Source organism: Eretmochelys imbricata, chromosome 24 (genome assembly GCF_965152235.1).
Source record: "Eretmochelys imbricata isolate rEreImb1 chromosome 24, rEreImb1.hap1, whole genome shotgun sequence".
Lineage (NCBI taxonomy): Eukaryota > Metazoa > Chordata > Testudines > Cheloniidae > Eretmochelys > Eretmochelys imbricata.
This window is the reverse complement of record NC_135595.1, coordinates 3,561,677-3,574,491: the sequence shown is the minus strand read 5'-3', so window position 1 is coordinate 3,574,491 and position 12,815 is coordinate 3,561,677.

The following is a 12,815-nucleotide window of genomic DNA, read 5'->3' as shown; positions in this document are numbered from 1 at the left end:
TTCCAAATGGAGTTTTCTGCTTGATACAGATGCGCCCAGAGCCCTCATCATCTCATACCGAACTCCTACACTGTCCCGAGAGCGTCCCCAAATCGTCACAGGCTGACAGCAAAAGAGGCCAGGTTCCGCTGGGGATGCTGAAGCTCAGAGAGGCATGTCTCAAAAGCCGCAGTGGGCTGCATCGGATCTCAGTGACACCCGTGAAAAATGCGGAGGGCTCTGGCGTCCCCTTGCCTTGTACCTTGTGTTGTCACTCACACTGAGAAGAGGGGGAATATTCTACCACGCCAAGGCAGTAACATTTTACCTGTCGACCCTGGGTACCTACATGGCCTCCCATTACTCGGTTATCTGAGCACTTCAGAACCTTTAATGCACCCTGTGAGGTAGGGCAGTTTTATTGTCTCTGGCTCTACTAAGGTCTCAGGCCCCACCCTTCCTCCTGCTTTCCAGTGCAAGCCCAAGGTGCAGGTGAGTCAGTCACTGCATTTAAGCCAGGAGTTACTTCAGATTCACCCCAGGAAGTGAGCTGAGACTCCAGCCCTTTAAATGCAAACTGAGCAGAAGAAGAAATAACTCATTTTCTTAAAATAAAACCCCCCTCTGTCAAATGCAGATAGCGAAGCTGCTTCCTCTTTCGGGGCGCTCGTACTCATGTTCACAGAAATGCACTTATCTGTCATGCAAACGTTTTTCCGGGCCCCATTTTTCTGATCTGAATGGTCCACAAAAGTCCGGCCACCCAATGGCAAGTCGGGGGTACTCACCGCTCCGCGTCAGGGGGTCTGATGGAATTTCTACCTGGGTTTTTTTCAGCCTGCACTCTGGGGGATTCTGACCCCCTAGGGGCAATTGCGCTGGGCGTGACTGGGAACTCGTGACTGAGTCCGGCAAAAAGCCCCACCATGAGACCACAGCTCTCACTTGACAAGCCTATGTGGGCTGGGTCCAGGAAGTCACGCCAGCTCTCGGGCCTGTGCGGTTCCCTGGTGCCAGCAGCGGAGGGCGCTGGAGTGCAGACACAGGCAACACCCGTTGGCCCAGTTCACTGTTGCCCCGAGGCCCTTGACACCTGCAGCCACATGCACCATCTCTGAAGGGGCCAGGCTGGGGGCGGAGCAAGAACAGGGCCTGGGAGGACCACAGGCGAGAGGGCGCGGTCAAGTTGGGAGGGAGCGTGGTCTGGGCAGAACTGTTCCTCTGGCCCCATAGCAGGGATGCATGTTAGGACAAAGACCGCCCGAAATGCAAACCCCCATGTCCCTCTCCCTGCAGGGGGCTGGCACACGGAGACAGGGCAGCTCGGCTCCTGTCTTAGCTCTGGCCCCAAGATGTGTGCTCCAGTGGTTTAGCAGACTTGGTGATCTGGAGGCCCCTTCTTTGGTAGTGTAGACGCACCCAGAGTCTGTCGGCCAATCTCGCTCAGCTGGGCTGAGCACTGCTGCTGGGTTGGGGGTGTTGTTTACGTAAGCACCATGTCCTGCAGCAGGAATAGGCCACCAGCCATGTAGCAACAGTGCCTTCAGCCTCCTACCCCACCCACTTCCTAGCCTGCGGGCCCGATTCCCCAGCGCCCGAGACCTTACGCAGCCATTTGCACCAGTGCAAACTGAGGGTGAGACGCTGCTGGTTCCACGTGTCAGCGTTTCGTGCTCTGCTGTGGTGAGCGAGTGTGCAAGGTGCCACGGAAAATTACGTCCAGGGACATGAGGGTACCCCAACTCCAAATGAGTTTGCTGCTGTCCCCTGTCGTCTCTGAGGAAGAGACAGGGCTGGATCTTCCATGGAAAAGGTGGAAGGGGAAAATAAGACAATGCAAAAGCCAAAGGAAATGACTCATGCCCCGAAACCATGGCACCTTTGCCAGGTGACTCATTCTGAGAACGATGAGGCACATATGGGTTGGTAGGGGCAATGGGCCTGGGGTCTGATTTTAAAGAAAACAGGATGATTTGGAGGGGGAGAAACGAATCCCCCCCCCCCCGCCCCTCATTCTATTTGCTAAGCAAACTCCCCCTAGCAACCTCCCGAGAGCTCGTGCCATGAAACAGCAGGTGCTGATCACTGGATCATTCTGCAGCACGTGTGTTTGTGTGTCACGCGTGTGCTCATGTGTACGTGCACACACAATGATCTATGCCACTGCCTAGCTCTGAACTTTTTGTGGCTGACATTTCTGCTGGGTGGATCTTTTTATAGTTGTCTGCAAAAAAGCAAGGTGTTATTCGCATACTCTCACCTCCCTGAAGGCCGTGGGATTTCTGTGGGGGAGGACGGTGTGCTGGGGGTTATAAATGGAATATCCTGTCCCCAACCCCCACCGGTGTTTGAGCAGCAGGCCATTCCCACAGCCCCTCTGTGGCTATGACTCAAGCCCCTGCTCTGGGCCAGGGGCCGTGATCTTAGCCACATGAAATTACGCTGTGGGCTTGCCCAGATTTCAGCCATCAGTGGTTATTCACCAAGGGAGCTGCCCGGTTTCAAACCTGGAGTTTAGGGTCCCTGGTGTAAATTAGAGCTGCCCCTGAATGCTCTAGTTTACTGCCACCTCTGGCCACACCCCCTATCTGGCCACGCCCCCTCCTCTGGCCAGGCCATTGATCAAATGAGGGTAACTCTCTATAACCCGGCTGTGAGCAGGGCCCCTGCAGGGGCCTGCACTGGGCCAACTAACCTGATTTTACTTATACCAGGGCAACATCTGTGTGCCAACCAGCTCTTAGTTTCCTGCCTCGGCTCCGCCACCTCAGCTTCCAGCAGGTGCGATGGCCGGTGCAGCCAGGATTCTGTCACCAGAGCCACGCAGGGGAGAGGCTTACTGTGCATGCTCGAGCTGCCTCCACATTGGCTCTGGCCAGCCGGGCCACAGGGCTTTGTAGGGGCCAGCCACTTCAGACGAGTGCATCCGACGGACCAGCTGCTTGCGCAGCCTAATCGGGCGGGGCCGGGATTGGGCGTTCCACAGGCCTTCGCTGACTCCTCTGCTCCGTGTGCAGCGTGGCCTTTCCATCCATCTCCCCTTCCTTTGCCGAGCCAGGGGGCAGCAGCCCGACCAGCCCCTGCAGCGTCCCAGTGGAGCAGGGGACGGTTTTTTTTTACACGCCCAGTTTTCCACCAGCCGGGCTGGGGCTGCACCGGACCCAATGGGATGCTTTCCGCAGGGGATGTGCGGTTCGAAATGAACTCATGAAGAGCAGGACTGCAGACACAGGCGGGGAGGGGGAGGGCAGGCGGCCAGCGACACACCCAATCCACTCCCTCGCTGTGCCTTGTGTCGTCACCCCTGCTGGCGGGTGTAAAAACGCCACTAGCTTAGAACTGGCAGGGTTTGGCCCCTACTTTGCACTAGTGCAAATGACCACACTCTGACCAGCTCTGGGTGTCATCTGGGGGGGGTGGGGGGGGAGGGTCCACATTGCTGCTGCCCTGATAGAACGCTGCTAGCCGGGGGCGCGTGGCGCTCTGGGAAGCAGAACGGATCTCGTGGGTAGGAGAGAAGGGTGAATAGTAGGGTTGGGCCCACTTGAGAGCCTAGCTCAGATCTTTGCCAGCGGCTGCAACAACCATCTCTCATACACTAGTAGAATAGCATCAAAGCCTTAGTGCATCCCAAGGTCACCAAGTGCTTTACAAAGGAAGGTGGGATCCCTATCCCCATTTTACAGCTGGGAAAACTGAGGCCTTGTCACGGAGCCTTGTCCAAGGTCACCCAAGGCTACTCAGCTGCCAGCTCCTTCCTCTGATTGGCCGGTGATGCCAGCCCTCCCTGCACACTTGGCACGTTTTTCAAACAAGCCACCCTTTGTGCTGTCGCCCCCTCCCCCCACTGCCCCGGAACCATCAGCAAATCTGCCACCTGGCCCGCCGCCCTCTCCTTTGCCATGGGGCCCCCGACAACCCGGGGAGCTGAGACCTGCCCATCAGGACCTGTATGGGCTCACGGTTTCCTTGTGCTCCCCCGTCTGTCTGTAGCCACCTGCAGTCTCTTGTCTTATGCTGTAAGCTCTGTGGGGCATGCCTCGTCTTTCTGTTCTATGTCCGTACAGCACCTAGCACTGTGAGGGGCGTGGTCCATGAGGAAGGCTCCCTCCCGGCGCTACCGCAAGACAAATAAACTACCGGCAGGGGGAGGGAGGGAAGGGTGTATGGCCCCAATGGGGGAGGGGAATTTCAATGGCTATTTCTGAGCCTCGGAAATGTCTGGCTGTTCCAGGGAGCCAGTGGGGAAGGTGGGGTTGATTTATTTGGCCCTCCCCTAGCTATTGATCTGAGACTTGCTCCCCCCTGTGGGATCCGAGCCACTGATTGTCTGCAGAGCCCCCATGGGTTAGAATAAAGGCCCACTGCCCTGCAAGGCCTTTTAAACAAGTATCTTGGATGGATGGGGGTGGGGGCAGCTGTATGTAAATCTCCAATTCCCTCTGATTTGGCTCAAATAATTCCCCCAGAAGTTGCTGCCGGAGTGGAGCAGGACCCCTCACAGCTGGCTCCGGTCTGGGGTGCAGAGACCATCTGCCTCCTTTCTTCGGTTGGAGCCCCCTCTTGCGGCAGATTCCTGTCATTACCATTAGCTGCTGTCTCTTCTTTTTTCCAGCTCCTGGGACTTTTTCATGCTTTTTTGGGTTGGTTGGTTGGTTGTTGCTCTTTTCCATGAATTACGCTGACCCTTCTGGCCTCTAGTTTTCCTTTTGGCTCCAGTCCCCTTCCCCATTCAACTGCCCTGTAATGAACAGTCCTAGGGCCAGATCCCCAGCTAGTGTAAATCCCCATTACTCCACTGGAGATCTCCAAGCTGGGGAAACGGAAGCATGCAGAGAGGAAACAACTTGCTTAACGTCATACAGAGTGACTGGAGCCGAGCTGGGGCCGGAACTCAGGCCTGCCAAGCGCTTTGTCCCCCAGAGTATGCTGCCTGGGAGCCTCACACTCAGAGTCACCCTGGAAGAATAATGTCCGAGAGTAGGTGGCAAAGTTCACAGGGAACAAACAGCAAAGGTGCAATGGAAAAAATAATGCAGAGTGAGAGGGGAGACTCCACCCGAGAGAGAAAACACACGCTCTCTGTGATGCAATCTCTCCATCAATTATATTTCTGCCCCATGGTCTCATCTCAAACATATCCTCTGCGTCTGCCTTAATGGAGCTCAATTAGCGAATTCACTGGCTTTGCTCAGAAAGGCCACACGGGAGCGGAGCAACGTGGGGCAGGAGCTTCAGCCGTGCAGCTCGAGGCATGGCCCAGACGAACGTTGCTCAGAATGACCCACATGGGGGGACGCTGGCTGTCAGCACAGGCCCACTGGGCCTGGTAAGGGGCTGCTGTGGATTGGGTGGGGAGGGTGTCTGAGACCCAGCTCACCTCCTGGAATGAGCCAGCCCTGGGGGAATGGGAGAAAATACAGGATGTTTCCAGTGCCATGCAGTGCTCAGGAAGGCATCCAGAAGATGCCAAATCTCTCCCTCATTATCTTTTCACTCCCCACCCCATTCTTTCCACCCTCACCCACCTTCCTAGTTTTCCCTTTTAGATAAATATCTTCTTCTCATCCCTTGTCACAACACCATTCCCGTTGGTCATGGGGGGAGTGGAACCTTGTTTTCACCACCTTTAAATTAGGGAACAAATCTAGAGGGATTTGCCAAAACAGTGGCTTGGAATCCAGTCCCGGTAAAAACCGATTACAAGTAGCTTGAGCTACCCCCAGCCTGGCTAACTGGCGTGTTTTTTACAATCACATTTTCCTATTTTTCAAGCGGTTCTTTCCCCCCTCGGGGTAGGTTGGTTCACACACCAAGGGAAACTGACTAAGGGATTTGCTTTGCGTAGGTGGACCGCTCTGGGCCAGGAGACTGAGTCAAGTCACTGAGGCTCCTAACTGGGGCAAGGGTGCGAGCTCCTCAATTCCTAACTCCTATTGTGCCTAAACCTCTGCCTGCCAGATGCTGGGACTGGATCACTGGATAATGGCCCTGTTCTGCTCATTCCCTCTGAAGCATCTGGCACCGGGCACTGTCAGAGACAGGACACTGAGCTAGATAGGCCAGTGGTCTGACCTAGTACGGCCAATCGCACGTTCTTATTTTAAGATCTGAGTCTTTGTGGCTATACAAGGGAAACGATGACACTAACCATACCCCCAAAAGACCCGATTCTCAATTACACTACCCCCACCCACCCCTGCCCAACCAACTTGTCTTCATGGCATGTTCGTGTGTGGGGGGGGGGAGGGGGTGGGTTCAGGGCAACCCTTGAGTTATATCTCAAGCTAACACTTCAGTGAAGGCAAGGCCATAATTATACCCATGCAAACAGTGTGTGTAAATCAGGCCTGATACATTTATGGGAATAACCTAGACGGATGTAACTGCATCCACACTAGGGGTTTGTACAATGTTCATTATACCAGTGTAGTTAAAGCAGTTTACTTGTGTATATAGCCAAAGCCTTAGTGTAAATGAGAAGTTGGCCTTCTGTGCCCTTGGGTCCTGTTTCTTTAAAATTGTAACCGGAAGTCTGGCAAGAGCGGGCAAGGTTACAGGACAGAAACTCCCTAGTGCAGCTGTGGCTAAGCAGCTGGAAGGAGAAGGCCCGTTCCTGTTCCGTGTTTGAAGAAACACTCTGCTGTTCCACACGATCTATCTCCCCAGCAGTCTGTTCTGAAACTCTTTGCACGTGCTGGAAAAAGTCTGCGTAGCCCATGATCACAGCATGAGCTTAGAGGAAAAAAGCAACTTCCCTCCATCACCCCATCTCCTCCCCCACTACACACACACCCAAACCCACAGCTGGTGGTTTTAAAAGAAACAGGCGGACTGTACAGGAAACAAGAATGCAGGGGGGGGGGAACACTGTTCCCCTCGCCTCTGCCTGCGTCCAGCCCAATGGCAACAGCCGCAGCACTGTGGTGTAGGCAGCAGCTGAGAATCAGAGTTTATATCCCACAGAGCTGACACCATCAGAGTTTATGCGGACACTGAGATCTTTACCTGGGAAATGGTCTCCCATAGGAAGAGGTCGGGGGAGCTCCCTTGCTTAGATCTTTAAAAGGACCTAGGAACTGCCGGACTGAATCAGACCCATCATGGTCCATCTACCCCAGTATCCCATCTCAGACAGTGGTCCTGCACCAGCCGCTTCAGAGGAAGGTAGAAGAAACATCGCCCTAGGCAGAGGTGAGATACTCTGCCCCCATGATAGGTTCCCTCCTGACTGCTAAATAGTTAGAGAATAGCTTAAGCCCTGAAGCATGAGGTTTAATAGCCCTGCCAGAATTTTCTTCTATTGGCATTATCAGCCCTATTTTACAGGTGGGGAAACTGAGGCACAGAAGGGGAACTGACTGGCCCAAGGTTACCCAGCATCAAAGCTGGGAACAAAGTTCCAGTCTACTGCTCTAACCACTAGGTAACACTGCCTGTCTGGACCATGCCGCCCTTCCCATATTGGCACTGGTATGGTACAGGTTCAGAACCACCAGTATAGACAAATCTCTATTTCTCAATTTAGTAACAAAGTCACAGGCAAAAGAAGGAAAAGAAAAATGTCAAATGTGTTTATTTTATATAAAAAACATTTGTACAGTTTTAGTTCCTATATTTATGAAAAAAACCCAAAGTTCCTAACATGGCCATAATGCTTAGATTCACTGCAAACTGGAAAACCAAACTTTTTATATATTAAAAAACAATTTTACATTTTACAATTTTCTACACGCATGCACAAGGTATCAGCTCTGTAAAAAACAAAAACAAAAACCCCAAAACTTTTTTCTCCCTCAACTCAGAGTGGAAAAACAAAACCCCTAAAGCCTCTACATTTACAATCGCACTCCATGGAAGAGTCAGTATTTTTGTCTTTTTTTTTTTTAACTAAAAAAAAATTAAAAAAAAAAAAAACAACAACTCTCCCCCTGTAAATGTGCACACGGAAACGTGACAAGATGCTCACAGCAATGGTGACCGATCCATAAAACCATGTCGGCGAAAGATCCCCCTGGAGGATCAGGAAAGGAGACACACAGATGGACAGATTAACAGATCCTCTGGAGGAGAAGAAATGGTGATGGTAAGGGAATCGCCCTGCTGGTGGAAGGTAGCAGTAATGGAAGCAGATGTGTGCATGAAGCATCTTCAATGATCCAGATGTTTTAGCTGGATCCTCTTGTCCTTGGAATATTGACGCTTAGGGTTTACAGCTCACGGCTTTGTTTTCTAGGGGAAGGTGGAGGATGTTAAGGAATCTGAGAGATTGGAGCGATGGGCTGTGATTCTCGGTTGTCTTGCGCTTTGTCTCGTCGCTGACACCTGCTATACAGTGGTGTAAACTTAGGTGCAGGACAATGAGGAATCAGGCCCGAGATTTTGGTCATGATTAAACAAATGTAAATCCAGAGTCACTTCACTGACCTCCGTGCCGTGACACTGATATCGGAATCTGGATGTGAAGTTGGAGGCCGGTTTCTGATCTCAGTGGAACTGGTGTCAATCCAGAGTCTCTCCAGTGACCCTCCTCACGTGACTCCACATGAGTGTCACTGGGATCGGAATCTGGCCTAAGGCTGGAAGGAAATGAAGTCGAGAGGACAAGAGCCAAGACACTAACTGAGCCAAACAAAGGGAGTGGGATCTCATGTTGGGAGATGACCCAGCAGGGATGGGTGGGGAAGCCGGCAGCTTGGTGTGGTAATGGAAATGCCAAGGTACAGAGATCCAAAGCAGCATGGAACGGAGATGGAAACAAAGGGTTAAAAGCCCTGGAAGACTAGAGACAGTCAGACTGGTCTCAGCTGCACTTGTGCAAACCCAGAGTGACTCCACTGATGTTGCTCCAGATTTACACCAGTGTAACCAAGAACAAAATCGGACCCGGGTGATAAGCACAGAGGATGCTGGGAATAGGGAAGAAAGAGACGGGGTGAAATTCCCCTGCTGTGTAGAGGGGCTTGCACAGAGCAATTGCACCAGTGACATCCCACCAAAGCTGTTTTAAAGGGCTTAGTGGTGCATGGACCTCAGCATAGGGCGAACTCTGAACGCATGGTGAATCTGGTGCTAACTGGTTAGTACTTGGACGGGAGACCTCCAGGGAATACTGGGCGCTGTAGGCTTGGGGAGGGATAGCTCAGTGGTTTGAGCATTGGCCTGCTAAACCCAGGGTTGTGAGCTCAATCCTTGAGGGGGCCATTTGGGGCAAAAATTGGGGATTGGTCCTGCTTTGGGCAGGGGGTTGGACTAGATGACCTCCTGAGGTCTCTTCCAACCCTGATATTCTATGAAGTCAAATAACAGTGAGAGAAGAGGAGAGCAGAGTATCTTTGTACAGACTTGGAGACCCAGATCCACAGCTGGGCTCAACTTACCCCCAAGCCCAAATTTTGACCCTGAAAAAGGCCATAAAATCCACTAGGGACTTTGCTATTGATCTTATGTGGAAGGTGCCCACATACTATGGTGATGGGTGGCAAAATAACACCCTATGACTGACAGGCGGACTGATGGACAGATGTTACGGCAACTCGCACCAGCTGCGGGGCTAGCCTGGAGGATCTGAGCTCAGAAAGAAAGGCAGTTGACATCCCAGAGGCTGTTAGAGAGATAGGGAGTTACCACGATTGTAAACCTCTGAGCAACAGCACGGAAGCTGGGCAGGGGAGGGGAGACCCCTAATTTTAAAAATAAAAGGAAAAAAAATTAACCACAGATCTGACTTCAAGAGCAAAATAGCATCAATTTCCCCTCCTGCCCCAACAAATCACAGCCCTTTAATAATCTTAGTGCTTTAAAAAAAGAAAAAAGTTGAAATCACAGTGACAAAACCTGGAGAGCCCTACAACCCCCCCAACCCCTACAGCGACCTGACGTTTCTGAGTACCCTCACACAGCCCCAGAGTTCTCCTCAAACCCAACACACATAGCCATCCTTTTGCAAACGACAACGGCACAGACGGTAGAAAGGACCCAGTATAAAACCCGTGAGGTATTTGTAACCAAAAAGACTTCGTGTTGGTTTGACCTAAAAAACAAACAAACAAAAAAAGGGAGACGAAAACCCGCCAAGCGAGGGGCCCATCGTAATGTTGCCACTTGCAGTTGGGGAGGGCAGGCGGTGGGTCTAGCCCAGGCCCCTCCCCAGTACTGAAGCTGGCATAGGCAGAATTCATACAGGCCCATGGGAGAGACGGCCGGCCAGTTCTAGTATCCACTGGGTGGGGAGTTCCAGACGCACGCACCAGCTGAATGGGAGAACTCGGTACCAAGGGGGAGGCCATGGCACAGTAACGAATTGCAGGTTTCTGATTCCAGGCTCCCGAGGACATGGGAAGGAAGAAGGAATGCATCTTTGGGGACATGGGAGAGACACCCCCGCACTCTCCCTGGACCTGATCCTCCGCAGCCTTGCACCCGGCCTTGCTCAGATCCTGACACTTGTGCATGTGATCGGTCCCCTTGTGCCCACTTCTCCGTCACCCTCTGCCTGGTGCATTCTGGGCCTGCTCCTGCTCCACTGAAGTCATTGGGAGCATGACCACGGTTGGCGACAGGCACAGGGTCAGACCCGCACTGCACCAGTGTGACGGGTGTGAACGCATGACCATTCTGGTTTGCCCTCGCTTTGCACTAGTGACCCGCATTCATGACTGCACCGGGCGCTGCAGAGGAGCAGGCCCAATGGGACATAAAGCTCAGCGTGTACCTAAGAGTCAGCAGGGTCTGGGCCCCGGTCACTGAGGCATGTGCAAAGTCAGGTGTAAGATGCCAGCGGATCAGAACGGCTGCATCTCACACGCTCGCTTTGAGCTGGCGTGAAGGGGGAGGAAGGTCAGGAATTGGGCCTCTGGAGATTCCAGCAGGAGCCGGATTGGGCCCTTGAGGCACGCCCAGTGATGCTGCTCCAGAAACAAAATTAAAGGGGGAGACCAGGACAAAGTTTGCCAGGAGGAAGCAAAAATTATTTTTAAGTCATGTGACTTGGCTTTAGCCCTCTTCTGTGGACAAGAGCCCTGTTCGTGCAGGGGGCCAGCTGGCGTGTTGAAACTAATTCAATCTACAAAGCGGGCGTAAGAGAAACGGACCTGGAGGCCTTCGTCTCTAGATTCAACCAGCTCCGTTTGTAACAAAGCCAAAAACTGGATTTCATTAGCTGCGGCCAGCCCCGGGAACCAGCTGCAGTCTCTGCATGCTTGTCCCCTTCCCGCACCAGCTCTGGAGACAAAAAAACCCGATTCTCCAGCTCCCTGGGTCAACAGTACAAAGGGAGGGCAAAAGACTGCCAGATCAGGAGGGGGAGCCTTTTACACCCGGTTGTGCACCGGTGTGAGGGGCCGTGCGAGGCTCGGGGCGCCGAGAACCAAGGCCGAAGATGCTGTTACCAGGCTCTGTGGATGGCGCAGGAGGAAGAAGAGAACCCAGCTCAGTCTACAGCAGCCAGGCTCGCCACTGCAGCGTTCATGGGAGCAATTACTTGTTTGCTGGCAGTTACGGGAGCACAGTTGGAGGGGCTGTTTTCGCACCAAACGTGCGTGTGACGATAGGCCCTGAACCAGCAAGGCCGTTAAAGCACACACCTGACTTCCAGCACAAGAGCAGTTCCACTTACATCAACAGGCCAGAATCTCAGCGGGTAAAGTCGGCAGAGCTCCTTTACAGGTAATGGCCCTATGCTGGGTTACACCCGCTGGGGGTGGGGATCAGAGGAAGGATCGGCTAGTGGTTAGGCTCCTGGGCCTGCGAGATCTGGATTTGAGCCCCTTCTCCGCCACAGATTCCTTGGGCAAGTCACTTAGCTTCGCCGACCTGTGCTGCAGAACTGGGACAACAGCACTGCCCGACTGCACAGGGGAGCTGTGAGCCCCCCAGACGCTGTGGTGATGGGGGCCACGTAAGTACCTTAAAGAGGTAAAGTTAGGCATGTACCTTGCTGTCATGACCCTTAACAAAAGCAAGAGTCACAGTGGCTTTACTCGCCCAAGGCTGGGGATGATTCCTAGGGCATGGGAGAGATTAGGTGCGTTTAAGCTCAGCCTCCAGACAGAGAACAGCCTGAGGCCTCGGCACAAGGGGGATGAGTCACTCTGCTCAAATCCTGCAATGCAGCACATTCACCAACCTTATCATGGGGGGGGGGGGGGGGGCCGCGCCTGATTCTCCTGGACACAAAGGCCCCTTTATGCCACTCCGGCGGCGTAACCCTACTTGACATCCACTTTAAGGCCCCCTTACGCTGCCGGGGTGGTGTAAAGATGCCCTTGGTGTAAAGGAGGAATTGGACCCAGTTAGTCAAGGAAGCGGAACTGGGCCGGTTTGAGTCACTATTTACAAAAAACACAGGATTCCATTACAAAGCACAGAGATCAGCACACACACAAAAAATCCCTATTTAAAAAACTTTTTAAAACTAGTCTTCTCGCTGTTGTTAAAAAATTGATCTGGAAAACCCCAGAGAAGAGCCAAAGAGGAGGTTCCTATACCAGAGAGTCGGCATCGTTAGTTCGTCTTTTCCTGCCCGCAGGTGGAGCAGGGAGGTTTCGATAGCAGCCACGATACTGGAGGGACGCTTGCAAATGCTCCAAAAGCCTCGCGCGAGGGAATTTACAAAACAAACTCCAAACATCCGGGGGAGTTGTAAAAAAGGCCAGGATCGGGATAGTAATAAAAAAAGGGAAACTGAGAAGGTTCCTCGGACCCAGCTGCATTTGGAGATGCTGGTGAAGGAAGGAACAAAAGTAGCCCTTGAGTTTTGACACCAAATGAGGGATCTTCCTCCTGCGAAAACGCCAGCCTTCGCACGACGCACCTTCCGACCTCCTGGGAGGTTG